The sequence below is a fragment of the Branchiostoma floridae genome, chromosome 12 (genome assembly GCF_000003815.2).
Source record: "Branchiostoma floridae strain S238N-H82 chromosome 12, Bfl_VNyyK, whole genome shotgun sequence".
In the NCBI taxonomy this organism is placed as follows: domain Eukaryota; kingdom Metazoa; phylum Chordata; class Leptocardii; order Amphioxiformes; family Branchiostomatidae; genus Branchiostoma; species Branchiostoma floridae.
The window spans coordinates 19,747,399-19,754,567 of record NC_049990.1 but is presented as its reverse complement, the minus strand read 5'-3'; the positions used below and the strand labels follow the sequence as shown (position 1 = coordinate 19,754,567).

Sequence of the window (7,169 nt, the reverse complement as noted above, 5' to 3'; positions counted from 1 at the left end):
CACCACTGCTAGTTTACACTATGGTGTCAGGAAGGAGGGAGTCAGGCCTGGATATCTCGTTCCCAGCATGGCGACAGACTTCTTGAAAGTACTCTCGTTCCCACTGCCCCACCCAGCGCGGTGAAACGTCGGGTTCCCACTTCTCACCGGGCCTCCTGCCTCTGGGATATAAACAAGAGTTCAAAATGTCTTACCTTGATGACTCACGGTTACGGTTACTGCGATATAAACAAGAGTTCAACGATGGCAAACCTCCGTGAAAAAGGTTCTAAGGATCACGTACAGGGATCTCTAATGCTGAAGTACGGAACAGTGTCAAGCAAAACGTGCTTTACCAAACAGATCGATCTGGGATCATCCGGGGGGCTAAGACAGTATCCCACTGCTATAGTGCTAAACAGTGTCCAGCTGACCCCCAAGATCTGCATGCAGTCGGTTAGAACAAAGTCCGATTGTTACCAAGTCTAGAGATTTCTATGTAAGTGTTAACTTCCCTCCTTCTGGTTGACGCTGACCTCCTATACAGACGTGAACGGGCCACTAACTTTGTCCCCGGAAAATATAAATTTCACTTAAAAGCATTAGCACTATGAATATTTGTATTGTTGTTGATATATCCACGAGGAGGGCAGTATCAACATTATTGAATAAATGATGATGATGATTAAATGAAATTATGAACCTCCCTGATTGAGCATGTAGCCTCGAGGGCCAGTCAGACATTGTTTAGGCTTTGGTCCCATTTCAAACCGGGCCCCCGACGGGATGCTTGGGGAAACGAAAAGCAACAAGGGTGGTGTTTAAAAACACCCCGGCGACGTTAGGTAGATGATAATGTTGAAAATCAGTATCTTTATCAGCATAAGTAATAAGAAAATGTAATACATCTATTGGATTTCATAACAGTACTTTCAAACACACGGCGGATGTAACAGAGAAAGAGGGAAACATCTATTGATGACAATTATGCAAATTGAAGACCCCATTTGCATTACTAATAAGAAAATGGAAAGTTCCATAATGGTGTATTATAGTAATGCCGTCTCCGCTACGGCTCACGAAAAATTGGAAGGCCTGACTAAAATTCACTTACGGAAAATAATCACTTCCTCCGTATGATTTACATCAAATGAAATAGATTCCCTGCGAATTATGGGAAATCAAAATAGCCTGACCAGGCCTTACGGGAAGGAGCATACAGACCCTAGGTAATTGTCAGTTGTTGTCTACGTTTTGACAACTATGCCCCTACAGTTCCAGAATCAGTTAGAGGGCTCAAACCTGCCCCAACAGAAGCTATCTGCCACTTAAATGACAAGACCATATCATGTTCAGGACAAGATTGTTATCAACGCCGTTCAACGGTTGGCGTCCCTAGAAACATTAGAAGTTTGTAAAGTTATGATTGTAACGCAAAGACACGATGCATATGGATCCGAATGTATGAGATAAAGTGAAACATTTAGAAAATAAAACTAGACTTGAGCCGGGTGTTGTGTTGTCATTACAGTTAGAGAAGGAATGGGGAGTAAGGGGGAACGTAGTTTATATATAGGTAAAATTGGGGCCCCCGATATGTCGACACAAATCTAAATCCGAACAGAGGACAAGGCGATAAGGAATTGAGTACTATCCCGAGATGCTTTGCGAGAGGAAGGGTCTAAATACAGAGCACACCATATGCTCTCACTCGAGTTTAGCCAAGCGGGGAGTAGAAGGACGAGCCCGGAGCCCTGAACTATAGGATATAGGAGACGGGTAGTTATTTAAGAAATGCAAGAGTGAGATAGAGAAGGCGTCCGCACAGTCATATACTTGGTCAACTTGCCACTGTACAGACCTTTGGAATTGGCCCTGATATATCGTATTCACATTAATTCTGGAAATGACCTCCTATTTTGCATAATTTGTATTTCATTTTGTACAACATTCATTTCATTTGTCTAAGCTACATACAGACCAAAAATCATGAAAATCCGTTATTTCTTTCTTGAGTAATCGTCTTCGGAAAGTTTTGACAAAAATTACCTTGCAATTTCAACACCAATCGCTGGGGGCCCAAACGTATGCCCTTCTTTCCTAGCACAACAGCTATCTACCAACCATCAATCGTAACCACGGCTTATTCAGAACACGAGATATAAAAAAAAAAACATGTTTCGCTGCAGTTCCAAGTGAAGCCGTTATGGGCCGAAGATTCCCGTAATTATTTCCGTTTTTGTCACACGCCACCAACACAGCAAAATCATTCACCATTCAGCAACAGTTCTTGAGTTATCTTGAGTTGACACAAACAATCACAGACATACATACACAGGTGAAAATATTACACCCATGAATATTTCAAAGGGTAATAAAGCTGCTTGTCACCATGTAAAGAACACGTATCGTAGCATGAACATGAACATACTATTACCCAGTATTTCTGTCTTATTTATTACCTGTAATATCTTTTCTGCAAGATATAGAAAGTTTCTGTATTTCAGTTTAATAAAAAAAAAACTGCTTTGATGGTGAACCCTTGCAGGTCTTTTACGTGATCTATGAGAATTCTTACGTTTGAGCCCCGCGAGCACGCACTGACATGTACGTGTAAGTAGTGCGTGCTCGGAGTCATGTTTGAACCCCGTTTGAGCGTGCGTGCTCCGTGTCATGTGATCTTCGTTTTGCTAACTATAGACAAGCGTCCCAGTTCTCCCGCCTGATACAAACAAAATGCCGCTAGTCGAAGAAGTGTTTTTCCCGAGGATGATGTTGGTGCACGTAGCCGGGCCTGTAGTTTCGCCTCAAGGTATCTGGAAGACGAGGAACCACCCCAGGTTAGTGAAAATCGGCCGGAAAGTTGGTCTAAACAATGCTTTTTTTTATAGAATAAGGCGGAACTCGGAAGCGATTTGTAGTACCGGTTACTGTTAAATACACCGCAATTTTATGACACATTTTCGTCTGCACTTGTACCCCAATATGCCTCATAATTCAAGGACTAATGCCGACTTCGTGTACAAGAGTTTTTGTTCTCGGCGATGTGTTGTTGATTATCTCTCCTGGTGATTTGCGCGAAAACAAAAAACAACAACAAACAAGTTACTTGTGATCTATCCCGACTCGGTCATTCAACAGTATTGTTGGGTGTGTAACAAAGCCCATCACTTGCCCCATTTCAACTTTTGGGATGTCCATAGACCAAGAATGCATGATCATGCATGCACGATCTGTGTATATTATTTTCTTTTTTCTTCGGGCTTGGCAGAAATTTCTTGGGAGAAAAGAAGAAGGGAATCTTATTACCTAACATCCATACTTTTGACGTTTGACCTGTTTCTGTGTTGTTTTATGTTCAAAATTTTATTTGACGTAAAGAAATACAGTTGATACGTGGTACATCATTCGAACAATAGGTTTATCCATAGGGGATTACGGTATGATCGGGCCACACTCAGGGTGTATACGATTGCAGAGTATAAAAATTGAATTTAAAGATAGATTTGTTTCTTGGTCTTCAAATTGTGTTCACTGAAACTGTTAATGTTATCTGTGTACAGTCACATTGATTTTGATTCTAGATTACGTAGTATTCAAGTAGGACTTGTGTTTACTGTTGACTTTAGCTTGCAAAACAACATCTGGTTTGTGTAGAACTGGCCCGGATCTAATAGTGGATCTTTGGGCCCCCCGGGGATCAAAGTTGTTAATTGGATGCAGTCGCTCCCAGGGTCTAACCTACACGTGGGATCCCCACTCACTCCCGCCATCAGATCTTAGGGAGCAGGCTGCATCCTCAGATCAGAGGTACACAAGCGCTGTCCAAAGTAGTACAAACACGCGAAGGTTTTAGATGTTCGTATTTATTTTTTGTGATATACATATGTATTTGACCAGTGTCAGGATTATGATCATTGTTTTCTGTGATTTATTGGTTGGTATACAGCTGCCCCAGGTCAGCAGCGGAGGGATGTATATCATATGAAAAGACAACCGCCGAACTTTAATATCAGTTGGAGACGAAACGCGGCTCGAAGAGGTCATGGCTTCGTAAGTACAGTCTAATGTTTGATTATAGCCGTCCTGTACTATGATGGTGATATACACACGTTTTAAGTTTTCCATATACATGAAATACACCCAAGAAATTGAAGAATGTGTGTGTCCGACCGCTGCTGACATCTGCGATTGATTGTGTAATGTTTACTTATTTGCGGACGGAACCTGTGTGATGGAAATATCCCTATCTATTCAAAAGGATCATACAGCATGACAACAAGGAGGCTTCAGTTAGAAACCTCCATTTTAAACATTTTAGTGTTTTATTAGTTTTTCTTTTCCCTTTAGCAAGACGTTTATGAGATGTGTTTTTGGAAGAGTTTGTATGTTTTATTCAATATTCGCACAAGCAACACGCCTAACTGGGGGTAAATATCATTTCATTGATGAATAGATGATGATAAAATATTTTCTCCTTTGGAGTAACAACTATGTTCAATGTTATTTCTTGATCTGTTTACGATTGTGGGTTGTCGTGATTTCCCGGACCATCCGGCATGTCTGGTACTAATTAAGCTGGAATGGCTGCGGAGAGACCGCGTGTGATGAACATACAGTATTCCGTATTTGACTGTGATCTAGCATCATAGCTAATCAAAGAGACGGATGGAAACTCATTGAATTCGGGACAGTTTTAGGTCGTATCTTAGAAGAAATGATTATTGATTCAATCCCTATGTTCCGAAATATCTGCGTTCCGACGTACATGTACAAGCATATCTAATCTCAAAGACGAAAGTCGTTTGTGTATAGAAGGGGCGGATTTTGTTTGAGACTTTGGAAGAGCATTGCCCAAGATACATGTTGAAGAATCTTCATGACTTTTGGCATGTATATAGCTTGAATAATGATTTATCTAATCAAAATCAAATCATGTTCTCAAGAGCTAATTTCCTTAACTGAGAAGAGTTTATAAATATATTGTATTTCATGATGGGACTCTTGGACATATGACAATTGGAAGAAACCGCTATTTTCAGTAACGGGAGGGGTCCAAAGTCCGGTAGGGGTCCAAAGTCCGGTAGGATTTTAAAATCATTTTTGCGGAGATATGCATAAGTGTCTGCACATAATAAGTGCAACTTGTTATGGACTAAACCTTGTTGTAAATAACTGAAAAGTCAGAGTATGTGTCCAAGTTGGTAAGCCCCAACAGATAACGATTGAAAAAAGTACACAAGTTTGACGCCTTCCGTGCATGCTGACGAGCGAACATATCGAGAACATGGCCCGGGAAACTATTAAATAATTCATCGTCAAATACGAAATGTGAAAAGATACCACCACAGATGAGAAGGCTGTCTATAAAACTTCCTAAATAAGCACAGCTATGCCGTGTCTTTGCGTTTATAGTTGGATAATCGGAGCTGAATTATGCCGCATGTTCACGGCCCTGTCACCACCGCCATCTTTGTCAATCACCTATGAAGGAAGCCGAGCGATGCTCAACACGATGGAGTTAGTCAACCCGTCAGTAGAGTACCAATCATTCAAGAAAATCGATCCCTACCGACTAAAGAAGTCCTGTAGTCATTTCTGCTGTTAAAAACGAGGTTGAAGCAGGAAATACAGAAGCCGAAAGTGAAAAAGTGCAATCGTAGGCAGACGTAAACAAAGTGCCGCCATTTTTCTTTTTGGCGACAGGTTGGTTTCACCGTGAGAGGTAATCCTTGTAAGTAAACGTATTTAAATATGCATCGTAATTCAAAATATTGCATATATTTGTGACAAAAAATAGTATTGCAGAAGCTTAGTTTCAGTGTATCCGTTAAGTATTTGAAACGGGCGATGTGATCTCTGTGTTTTCTCTCGATCCCAACAGACTGACCATACATACAGGACACGAGTGACAACGTCAAGGTGTTCCTGACACCCGTACCTGTGTCCACCAGGACGACGCAGTTCGGCCACAACGTGCACAGGGACTCCTACCACGACAGGGAAAGTCAGTGGAGTCCGTGCAAGTCAGTGAGACAAGCTGCATCACTGAAGGAGCCGGAATAGACGTCCTTGTGCCTTATAAAGTCGGGAAGGAGCTACAAATCACCCAGAGCAGCACCGTCGACAGGAGGAAGATAACGAGAGGGGAGTGCCAGACCAGTAGCAGATCTAGAATAGCCAATCGATTGCGCTGCTACAACCATAGTGAACCTAAAACTAGTTAGAGAATTCACGGACTAGTTTTGAGGTGATTTATACCATTACTGTGCATTTTAGTGTACTGGGTATACATTGCAGTAGTAGTTGATTGTGCATGTGTATCAAAGAACCGTACATAAGGTTAACCTCAGCGACGACGGACCGAATCAAACCGGAGATGGATGTAGTAAAGGAGAGAACCGCCATAGGAATGTTCAGTACAATTATTCTGTATCCAACCTGTGACCGAAGTTAGCGGGGTCAGCATTATGTAGTAACGTCAAAACACTTTAACAGTCTCCCGTGCCAAGTGTACGGAAAACCTTGTCTCTGCGTCCTTCCTTTATTCTAGCTGTGCTAGTCATAGTCTTCAAAGCAGAATCTAAACAACGTGAAATCCATTGGTTTCATGACTTGTTTGAAATATGTGACTTATTAACATTTCACAATCAGGCTTTACTTAATATGTATCTATATAGCCGGTATACTTAATATGTATCTATATAGATAGATAGATATAGCCGGTATAACCGGTATAACCGGTATAACCGCCCTTCGGCGTAACACACCAGCTTCAATTCCAAACGACAATTACCTGAAATCACTTCACTCTATATTTTATAGATATCGACATAAAACTGACATATTCGTCTTCATTATTTGTTTTGACCCCGTGCAAGCATATCATCCCAAAGCTCAAAAGACAAAGGCGAAAGCTATTTTTCTACCCTCAAAGTCATCCTTTCTATAGCTCCAAACGGCAACCACTTGAAGCATTCCATTCCAAATTGCAAAAAAGCACAAGCTTATATAAGAAATAAAAGCTGGGACATATTGATCTTCATTATGATATTCATAAGCATGCGAAACATCGTAATAATCTGTAACTGTGTACTGCCTATGATGTGCAAGGATTGCAGTCATTCCCGGTTATGTGAAAAGACCGTCCCTTAAATCATTAATCCTGACACAAAGAATGCCTAAACAAA

The 7,169-nt window shown here is 41.1% G+C and overlaps 1 long non-coding RNA gene across 1 annotated transcript; it reads left to right on the top strand.

The window, feature by feature from the left end:
• The first annotated feature begins 1,756 nt into the window (after positions 1-1,756).
• LOC118427969 lies at positions 1,757-6,507 on the top strand. Its single transcript, XR_004832600.1, has 3 exons — positions 1,757-2,819; positions 3,929-4,032; positions 5,864-6,507. It is a non-coding gene; the product is annotated as an uncharacterized LOC118427969 (long non-coding RNA).
• The last annotated feature ends 662 nt before the right edge of the window (positions 6,508-7,169 follow it).